The sequence below is a fragment of the Ctenopharyngodon idella genome, chromosome 23 (genome assembly GCF_019924925.1).
Source record: "Ctenopharyngodon idella isolate HZGC_01 chromosome 23, HZGC01, whole genome shotgun sequence".
Classification (NCBI taxonomy): Eukaryota; Metazoa; Chordata; class Actinopteri; order Cypriniformes; family Xenocyprididae; genus Ctenopharyngodon; species Ctenopharyngodon idella.
Window position 1 is genome coordinate 11,494,471 of NC_067242.1, and position 10,552 is coordinate 11,505,022.

At 38.8% G+C, this 10,552-nt stretch overlaps 1 long non-coding RNA gene across 1 annotated transcript; it reads left to right on the top strand.

Annotated features, from left to right (window-relative positions):
• The first annotated feature begins 728 nt into the window (after positions 1-728).
• On the top strand, positions 729-7,144 carry LOC127505734 (uncharacterized). The gene is made up of 3 exons (XR_007927796.1): positions 729-865; positions 3,229-3,294; positions 7,002-7,144. It is a non-coding gene; the product is annotated as an uncharacterized LOC127505734 (long non-coding RNA).
• The last annotated feature ends 3,408 nt before the right edge of the window (positions 7,145-10,552 follow it).

The following is a 10,552-nucleotide window of genomic DNA, read 5'->3' on the forward strand; positions in this document are numbered from 1 at the left end:
GCAAGCTGGTGCTAAACTCTACAGGACAGTGGCCCCCCAGGACTGAGTTTGGATAACCCTGCTCTCTAGCACAGGGGTTCCCAACCACATTGTGTCAGACAAAGGAGAGATCCAAAATGTGCACTGTTTGAGTGGAACGTTGTTGGGAACCCCTGCTCTAGTACATTATAGGCTACATTAAAACAACATGATAGTGAGTAAATGATGACAGCCTTTTCATGTTTAGGTTAACTATCCCTTTAAATATCATAGAATTATGACAACACTGTTGCTGACAATGAATGTACCATGAGTCCTGGTGTTTCTGTCTTCCTAATGCTGCCTTCTGCCTCTCTGTTTTGCTCTTCTTTTGCTTCATCTGCCTCTTGCTTTGATTGTTTTAAAAGAATTTTAAAAAAGTGTCTCCCTTCCTCTTCATTTGAACCTTCTGTCTCAGAAAACAGTCACAAAAACACATTAATGATGACTATTGCATTTGCTTGATCAGAAATACATAAATAAATAAGATTCATAATGTGAAATGTGCAAGATAGCCTAAGGCTAGCAGGAGGATTGAAAATATATTGTATAACTGTAACAACTATGGTTCAGGAAATGAACACTGTACCTACTTCTGTGCATCAAATGATACATAACACTGAACTATTTAGTCACTGTGATGCAATGCCGGCCCTACCTAATAAGCGATATAAACGGTTGCATAGGGCCTCCGTGGCCACCAGGGGGCCCCCATGCCAGGGGTTCAGACAGCAATACTTGGTAAAACTTTGAGTTTGTTCGTGTCAGTCGTGTACGTTGACGTTTAAAAGTGAAGAGGTGACAATCTGGTGCAGAGAAGAGGAAAAATAGGAAAAAAGTGAGCAAGGTAAGGACGATGCGCGTACAACAGCGCATGTGCGACAGTGCGAGTGACGCTTGAAAACAAAACCCACAAGATGCGCACGCTCCGAATGCGAGTTTCCGCGCTCACTGCTTGTGCATGAGACGGAGCGGAACGCGGAAAATGAAGTATACCCAGGCCTTAAAGGTGCAATATGTAAGAATTTTGCAGTAAAATGTCCAGAAACCACTAGGCCAGTGTTATATATTTTGTTCACTTGAGTACTTACAATATCCCAAATGTTTGCAACTATTTGTAAATCGTGAGAAAATTGCAGTTTTAACCAAGGCTCCGGGACGTGTGAGGAGTCGCCTGTCAATTGCGTCATACCCGCGTTACCCTCAGTTTCCGGTTTTATTTTGTAGAAACCATGGAAACACCAAAGAAGCTTTAATATTTACATGTTTTAATAGACAAAGGAAAAACTGTTTTGATATATTTATAGACAGAAAATGAATTATTGTTATACAGCTCAACACGTTTAGTCTTATTGTTTAAATCTAATTTTCTTGATTTTTTGCAAGTACCATGCTTTACCATGCCTCAGAGAAAAACACTATTTTGTCAAGTAGCTAACATAGCATAAGATGCAGCTTTATTTTTAGTAACAGTAATACAGCATTTTCTCCATCATACAATACGTTTTAAAATTAATTGCATGCCATTTATCAACACAAGCCATCCAGCATTTATTAATATGATATTCTAAAGTCGATTTAGCTTACTGCAGCGTGTAACAAGTGTCTCACAGCAGCCGCCGAGCGAACGCACAGAGTAATGTAATTTTCAACACACTCAAATGTATCTAATATGATAAACAGAGCTGTGTTACGTCATACTCATGACCAGAAAAGCGGAAGCAGCGCCAGCGCCTCGGCATAATAAAAGTTCCACTGCTCGCGGCGTGTGTTGCACAGTCGCTCCAGCGGCCTCGTTCAGCTCCTACAACACTCGGTCCTGCTCTGCTTCATACTACAGTAACATTAATAATAGCATCCATGAACATTATTTCTTCCCGTGTCCTATCCCAATTGTTTTCCACCGGCTGTGAGGCGAAGACCACATGTCCCAAGGTTCCGCGCTCAAACTTGGCGTCATCAAGCTACACCTTTGTTTTGAATAGGCCTCTAGCGACCTCTAGCGGACAGAAAATATTACATATTGCACCTTTAAGTGATAAATTTTAAAAAGATAATGTTGAAATGGCGGTTGCTGCATCGTGTCTTACTGGGTTGGGCCTAATTCGGCATTTTATGAGCGCTTTGAAGACGCTTCTGTGACAACAATGTCAGTGTCGTGCACAGTGGGCACTTCAAAACATGTGAATAATTCTAGATACCTTATTATCCGAATTGTTTTGATCTATTATATTTATTGTTTTAGATTAATTAGAACGCATATTAGCTTTAAATTTGACAACACTGTTTGCTGCATGGGCTGATTTTCACATTGATCTGAACAAAAGCAGCAGATGGGCTGAATAAAAATGCAGGTTCACTCTCTGACAGTAGGTGGCGCTTATGGAACAGCAGAAATCAATGGTTATAATTTTAAAATTTAGCTTAAGTAAATGTTTATATTTATATCTTGAAAGATAAATATACTAGGTGGTAAGACAGTTTGGTAAAACTTTATAATATAGTGTCATTGTAGGATGTGTACGTTGGCGCTGACAATTGTCATTTTAATATTTGCTTAAAATAATCTCGTGGTTGTTAACGACTAGGAATTTTTGAACCGTTCTGTTGAGTGAATCAATTTTTAGACGTTCATATGTCGCCACCTGCTGTCATAATCTGCAATCTGAAAGTCTTCAGGTGAATAGAATCAAAAGATTCAAGTCCCTGGGATGAATCAAATTCCCACTACATACTGTTCTTCTGGGATGTGTAAGTTTGGTAACTGAAGTAATGGACAGTTATGCTCGGACATGTCCGTCCATTGAGTGGAATCGACTCCAACGCCTCGAAATCGATGAATCAATTTTGTTTGGAATCAAATCTCAGTTCTACCTGGCCACCATCCACAGCATCCTTGCGGCTGTTTTTTTGCACAGGCAAGCACCATCCATTCATCACTTGCATTTTGCTCAGAAATACAAGCTGTAGTTATTTTTGTTAGAACATAAAGGTTCGTGTTATGCTCATCTCACTGCAGGGTTTTCAGGCTGCCATGGCAACAGAAACAGTACCTGTATCGAGAACTGGGCTGCAGCTGACAGCTGGGCCGTTGTAGGATTTCATGATCATATAAAACATAATAACACTATAAAGAATGCGTCAAACTTTATATGTACATGTGCCATTGTGACTCATAATGCGATTCATATGTTCCTGTGTCTTTTTCAGGAAGCTTTACACAAAAGATTCGTTTGGAAACATGGGGGAAACTGCTCTGAAATATACACAAAAAAGGTACTTAATGAGTCTGTTTACCATATCAGGTGACTTCCAGCCAAAAGCATTTGAAATAAGGCACAGATGAGAGGATTTATAGGATATGGCATATATGTGTATTGATCTGAATGTCTACTGCAAGCTTAAAGGGATAGTTCACCCAAAAATGAATATTTGATGTTTATCTGCTTACCCCCAGGGCATCCAAGATGTACGTGACTTTGTTTCTTCAGTAGAACACAAATGATGATTTTTAACTCCAACCGTTGCGGTCTGTCAGTCGTATAATGCTTGTCAATGGTAACTCCATCTATAAGAGTCAAAAAAACATGCACAGACAAATCCAAATTAAATTAAACATTTTTCACCTCTAAAACACCACTATGTCCAACTGCCTTGAGCATCCGTGTGTGAGGTCTGAACGCGCTCTGACAACGGAAGTGATGTCTCGCACTCATTGAAGTATAAGCGCGAGACATCACTTCCGTCATCAGAACGCGCATTCAGACCTCACCAATCGGATGCGCAAGGCAGTTGGACATAGTGGTGTTTTAGAGGTGAAAAATTATATAAATACTGTTCGGTTTCTTGCACAAACCGATCATTTCATGTCTTAGGACATCAATGTGTCGTCACGAGCCACAGGGTTTAATTTGGATTTGTCTGTGCATGTTTTTTTGACTCTTATAGATGGAGTTACCATTGACAAGCATTACACGACACAACGGTTGGAGTTAAAAATCATCATTTGTGTTCTACTGAAGAAGCAAAGTCACCTACATCTTGGATGCTCTGGGGGTAAGCAGATAAACATCAAATTTTCATTTTTGGGTGAACTATCCCTTTAAGTTTTTTCATGCAAAGCTCACAGTAAAGGTTAACCCTGTCTTCTCATTCAAACTCTTTTTCACACCCACACATATGGATTCAAGGGATCCAGCACTATAATTTCATATTATGAACACTATTAGACAGGCTGTAGTGAATGTAAGCAGATTGATCTCCCTGCAGGCCAAAAGAAGTGCTGTGTAATTGGTTGCACAGTGAAATCTATGTATATGTATTGCTTTTTCTGAAAGAAATTATTATTTTATTCAGTAGCAAGGATGCATTAATTTGATCAAAAGTGAAAGTAAAAACATTTATTGTTACAAAATATTTCTATTTCATTTTTTCTATTTATCAAAGAATCCTGAACAAGTAGCACAGTTTCCACAAAAATATTGATAATAATAAGAAATGTTTCTCGAGCATCAAATCTGCATATTAGGATGATTTCTGAAGGATCATGTGACACTGAAGACTGGAGTAATGATTGCATCACAGGAATTAATCAGATTTTCAAACAGACTGTAATATTTCACAATGTTACTTTTTTTATACTGTATTTTGATCAAATAAAAAAGCAACCAGAGACTTCTTCCAAAAACATTAAAAATCTTCCCGACTCCAAATTTTTAAACAGTTACTGTGAACATGAACTACATTTCTATAATCGAATCAAAAGAACCATTGAAATGTGTTCCCTTTTGTGACTGACAGGTGTCTTTTGAAATGTTACGGGAGTCGCAAGTCAATTATCCGTAAAGATGGCTAAGAGAAATTATTTTGCAGAAGTAATTACAAAAAAATAGTAGTAAGCCACAAGTTTTATTTAATATAGTAAATTCTGCAATCAATCCAACAACTAATGTGTTCTCTGACCCTCCCATTATCACTTGTGAGGCTTTTTTTGGATTATTTTGTTCAAAAAATCTCTGAAATTAGATCTATGATCGAACCTAGCTTGTTTGATCCTTTAGTTGTTCGGCCATCATCTGTTAGTTTTGACCATTTTGAACTGATCTCCTTGCAGTCATTAGCCGATGTAATCAAGCAGTCAAAACCAACTGACTGCTGGATATTATTCCAGCAAGATTAGTAAAGGAAGCATTTGATGTTCTTGGCCCTAGTATCCTATCTATTATAAATAATAGTCTTTTAACAGGAGTAGTTCCTAATCAGTTTAAACATGCTCTTGTTCAGCCTCTTTTGAAAAAAATACATTTGGACCCTGCTGTTGTATCAAACTATCGGCCAATTTCAAAGTTACCTTTTCTATCAAAGGTTTTGGAGAAGCTGGTTTTGAATCAAATAAAGACCTTTCTGCTTCAAAACGATATTTTTAAAATTTTTCAGTCAGGTTTCAGGGCTTATCACAGCACTGAGTCGGTTTTGATGAGGGTTTTAAATTATATATTGACGGCAGTTAACTCAGGGTCTTCAGCAGTTCATGTTTTATTGGACCTTAGCGCTGCATTTGACACCATTGACCATGAGATTTTACTCTCGCGCCTTGAAAAGGTGGTAGGAATCCACTACTTGGGTCCATTTTTAGTAAGCACGGAATTTCTTTCCACTTCTATGCAGATGACATGCAAGTCTATATTCCTCTGAAAAAGAACAGGAAGAAGCAAATAGAGTCGTTGTGGGACTGCATACATGAAATCAAATCATGGCTATCTTTAAATTTTTTAAAACTGAATGAGAATAAAACTGAAGTTGTGTGGTTTGGAGTCCCAAACAATTTTGCTGATCTGGACAGTTTAGCCCCTTTTTGTAAGCCATCAGTGCGTAATCTAGGAGTTTTTTTTTGACAGTGATCTCAAGTTTGAGAAACAGATTTATTCTGTGGTTAATTCTTGTTTTTATCACTTGAGATTAGTGAAAGTAAAACCATTGTTGTCCATGCGTGATCTCGAAAAAGTCATTCATGCGTTCATATTTACAAGGTTAGATTACTGCAACTCATTATATGTCGGCATAAATAAATCTTTGCTTAACCGCTTACAATAAGTCCAAAACGCTACTGCGAGGCTTTTGACAGGTACTCTCGTAAGAGAGACCATATTACTCCAGTTTTGAGTTTTTTAAAATGTTTACCAATTGACTACAGAATAAATTTTAAAATTTTGGTTTTTGTTTACAAATCACTGCATAGTATGGCTCCATTGTACTTGGAGGATCTGATTGAGAAGTACGAGCCAAAACAGTCTTTAAGGTCAGCTGGCTTTGACGATTCCGCGAATGAAAAGGAGAAGTGGAGATCGAGCTTTTGTAGCGATAGCTCCAAAACTTTGGAACGGTTTACCCATTTCTCTCAGGTCGGCACCCACACTAAGTGTTTTTAAACACAAACTTAAAGGGATATTCTTTAAGGAATACCTCCTCGCATTAGCATTTAATGGGGTATTGAAACTGTTTTAAAATTGAGGGGTTTATTTCGCTGTTATTTTATTTGTGTTTTATTGCTGTGATTGTCTTTGTGTTTACATATTTGTACAGCACTTTGGTCAATGGCCAGTTGTGTAAAAGTGCTTAATAAATAAACGAAACAAAACGAAACAAATGTCAGTTCAGTGAGATCAGGAGAGCATTGTGGGATGTTGGTGTGTTGCGGGTGGGAGATCAGAGTCACTCCAGTGTTCTGACAGCCTCTTTGTCTTACTGATGAGGAAAAGACACTCTAAAGGATCAGAGGAAGCCACTTCAGTTTTACCACTCGCTGCATCCACTCAGAACAGGGCCTCAATATATAACACTGAGATTGAGTCTGCAGACTCTAAAAGATCTATCTATCTATCTATCTATCTATCGTCCGTCCTGTTGTTCTGTGTCATTCACAAAAGAGTTTACTGATCTCTCTTCCTCTTTTCCCCCCTCTCCTCTCTATTGCTGTCCTACAGGGTTGTGAAAGAGAGGCTATCTATCTGAGCCAACAAACAAACATTGACTGGTGCTTCAAAGACATCAAGCTGTCATTCAGGGGTCCAGCCGATTTTAATCCTCAACATCAGAACTGCATCTGGAACTGACAGATTCATAAAAGGTCTGTGTTTCTCAGGTGTTCAAATGGATGTTCAGTTTTTTTTTTTCATGGTTTGAATTCCTCTCCTCTCTTATATGACAGACTGTGTGTAGGCAGCTTGGCTCCATAATTTACAGGCTGCTCAGGACAGCGTTCTGGTGACAGATCCGCTCTGGGTTTCTGTTCATTAGTGGGCCAGCGGGAATGTGGCAGGCTGCGATGGTGTTGTACAAGGCGTAGCCGGCAGTAATGTCCCACATTTCTGTGTTCACCCTGCAAGCTGTCCCCTTGGTGTGTGTGTGTGTGTGTGTGTATGCGCAATATAAAATATATTGTTGTAAATCAGAATCCTGTACCATTATGGTTTTCAGACATGGCGCTATAGTTTCTTTGGTAGTATCTGAAGTACCTTAGAGAGTACCATATAAATGCCATGGTATGTGTACAGTACTAATTGAAATATCAAAGTCCATCATAACAACATTGATGTTCACTGTTATCACTTACAGCAAGTACCGTAACTTTTCCATGTTTTTTTTTTATTTTTTTAAGGTACAATTATAACCTCAACCCGGTAATACCTGGTATATAAATAATATGGTAATCTTTTAGTCACTAACAAAAGGTACCATGGTACTACTACCATGGTATTTTGGACATGATACTGTGGTACTTCCATTATTTTTTGGACCATGTACCATGGTAATACTATTAATATTCTTGGAAGTATGTAAATACCATGAATTTCAGTACCATGGTGTATTTCAAAGTACCATAGTATTACCATCCAACACCATCACTTTACAGTATTATTTTGTAAGCATGGCTAACACCAAGTAGGAGTACCATTTTAAATACCATGGTATACGACTGTGGTAATCATTCTGTACGTTTCTACATATCAAAGTGCCATGGTACTACAATCAGATATTGTCATACCATGGTATTTTTGGGTTATAAGTTGCAGCCGATCTCCTCTATTATGCAGTTTCCTTCAGCATAAGGTGTTTTGTTTGTGTTGTGTTTTTACAGTATAAGGTACAGGAGCTGATGGTTTGGAATCTCATGCAGTGCAGACTTTCCCGTGTGCTGTGTGGGTCTATCTTTAGCACACTAGGACCAAATAACTTGGCATGGGTTCAGCCCGTTGCCATGGACACTTTTGTACAAGCTCCAGGCTGCTGATTCGTGAATGTAGAGTGAAAGCACGTGCCACACAGCACAGCAGATCATAAAATCTAGCACACACATTTGCCTATATAGACATTAGGATTTACGGCCGATCAAAACATCCATGGGGCCAGACGAACTGCACCAGATATCTGCATTGTTTAGTTTAATTTCACAAATGTGGCATAATTGAACACACATGAACTGCAATGTGCGATTTGATTAATCTGGGCAATAATGAGAAATGGGATTCTTGCCGGGGGGGCAGAACAATATAGCAATAACGAGCACTGAGCTCATCAAGTTAATTACAATAAGAATGGTCATGGGGATTTGTGTTGTCTACCTGGAGCAAAAAGGTAACAGTCCCAGAACAGCGGGACTTTCTAATCTAGAAAAACTAGACTTATATTAAAGCAGGGAGCAAAGCTGTATCTAGGGACGGGAATATCAAATATCACTACAGCACTCACTTAAAACATCCTAGTGACTACATAGCAATGTGCTGAAACATTCAGAATACCTTAGCCATAGGCATAGATGCCTCATTAGCGGCTGTTTTTGTGGGCCACTATACGTACTGTAAGCTGTCCGCCATATTGGAACAGTCAAAGCCGGTCTGTGAACATTCGAGAGCAAGTTGACTGAGCGTCTGCAACCACTTAGACTTCAGCAGATGATTTTGCTAAACTAACACAATACAACAAGACGAAGGTATTCGCTAACACGACATTAAAAAGTTACCGTAGTAAAAGTAAAAACATTAAAAAGTACCATAGTAAAGACCTGTAATATTGAGTTAATACATTAATACATATATCTTCAGGAATTAAAATCTTGGCGGTTTCACAACCAGAATTTGCGCAATGTTGTACCATCATTGAATTTTACTGTGAGTGACGATACGCTGACTGTTCCAAGATGGTGGGCATGCCGACGTGTCTGGAGCAGTCAATGTGGAATCTACTTATACATATCTATGACCTTAGCAACCACATAGCAATGCCCTGGCACCCATCCATAACTGTGTTGCTATGCAGTGTTCTGAGGGTTTTTAGAATGTTTCTATTTTGTTACTATGTTGTTCTGGTGGTTGCTAGGGTGCTGGGTTTTGTGATGGGTATTTAAGTAGGCTACCTGTCCTGGAGCAAACAGGCAACACTTCCAGAACAGCGATATTAAACTAGGAAAAAATGAAGACTTACATTTAAGGAGGGAGCCGAGCTGTATCTAGGGACCAGAATATCCTAGATCACCTTAGAAACCACTCAGAACATCCTAGCAACTGCTGAGCAATCTGCTGAAACACTCAGAACACATTAACAACTACATATTAAACGAGAAAGGAGCCAAGCTGTATCTAGGGACAAGAATATATATCACCTTGGCAACCACTTAGAACATTCTAGAACACAGCTAGAATTGTTTATTGCTTGATGTATTCCTGATTTGTATGTTGCTTTGGATAAAAGCATCTGCTAAATGAATAAATGTAAATGTAGCAACTGCATAGCAATGTGCTAAAAACACTCTGAACACCTTAGCAACCTCATAGCAACACTATGACAACCACCCAAAACTAATGTACGTTGCTATGCAGTTGCTAGGGAGATCTATGATATTCTGATCCCTAGATATGGCTTGTCCCCCTTCAAAGCAACACCCAGGCAACAACCTACAACTATGTTCCTATGCGGTTGCTAAGGTATTCCGACTAATTTTAGAATGTTTCTATGTAGTTGCTATGTCGGTGGTTGCTAGGGTTATTTACGATGGTCCCTAGATAAAGCTTGGCTCCCTTCTTAAATGTACGTTCATGGGAGTTTTTGCCCGTTGAACTCAGAAATATAGTGGCAACATTTCTCCTCAACAATCCGCACAATTTGAGGTATCATTCATATTTGTAGCACTCAGCTAAAAACACATTAGCAACTGCATAGCAACACCCTGGCAACCATCAACAACTGTATTGTTATGCGGTTGCTAGGGTGTTTGACTGTTTTTAGGACTTTGCTACGCAGTTATTAAGATGTTCTAAGTGGTTACTAGGGTGTTGCTATGTGGAGTATTCCGAGTGCTTTAAAAACATTTCATGTAGATGCTATGTTGTTCTGGTGGTTGCTAGGGTGATCTGTGATATTCTGGTCCCTAGATACAGCTCCTTAAATGTAAATTCATGCCCATACCCCCTTAAACTGGATAAAAATAGGATAAAATTATCCGAAAATCTGATTGCTTAGAAATATACAGTGTCTCCCC